Source organism: Bufo gargarizans, chromosome 11 (genome assembly GCF_014858855.1).
Source record: "Bufo gargarizans isolate SCDJY-AF-19 chromosome 11, ASM1485885v1, whole genome shotgun sequence".
In the NCBI taxonomy this organism is placed as follows: Eukaryota; Metazoa; Chordata; class Amphibia; order Anura; family Bufonidae; genus Bufo; species Bufo gargarizans.
The window spans coordinates 88,537,245-88,537,728 of NC_058090.1; positions in this window are offsets into that span (position 1 = coordinate 88,537,245).

Consider the following 484-nt stretch of genomic DNA (forward strand, 5'->3'; position numbering starts at 1 on the left):
AACTGCAGTGGAGTAAACACCTTAAAACCAAGGAAGTCACTCAGGCTCCCCCTGCTACCTCTTCTGCTGCTGCCGCCTCGGCCTATTCTGCTGCTGCCGCCTCGGCCTCTTCCTCCGCCTCTGGAGGAACGTTGGCACCTGCCGCCCAGCAAACAGGGGATGTACCACCAACACCACCACCACCACCTCCGTCACCAAGCGTCTCAACCATGTCACACGCCAGCGTTCAGCTCTCCATCTCACAAACATTTGATAGAAAGCGTAAATTCCCACCTAGCCACCCTCGATCCCTGGCCCTGAATGCCAGCATTTCTAAACTACTGGCCTATGAAATGCTGTCATTTAGGCTGGTGGACACAGACAGCTTCAAACAGCTCATGTCGCTTGCTGTCCCACAGTATGTTGTTCCCAGCCGCCACTACTTCTCCAAGAGAGCCGTGCCTTCCCTGCACAACCAAGTATCCGATAAAATCAAGTGTGCACT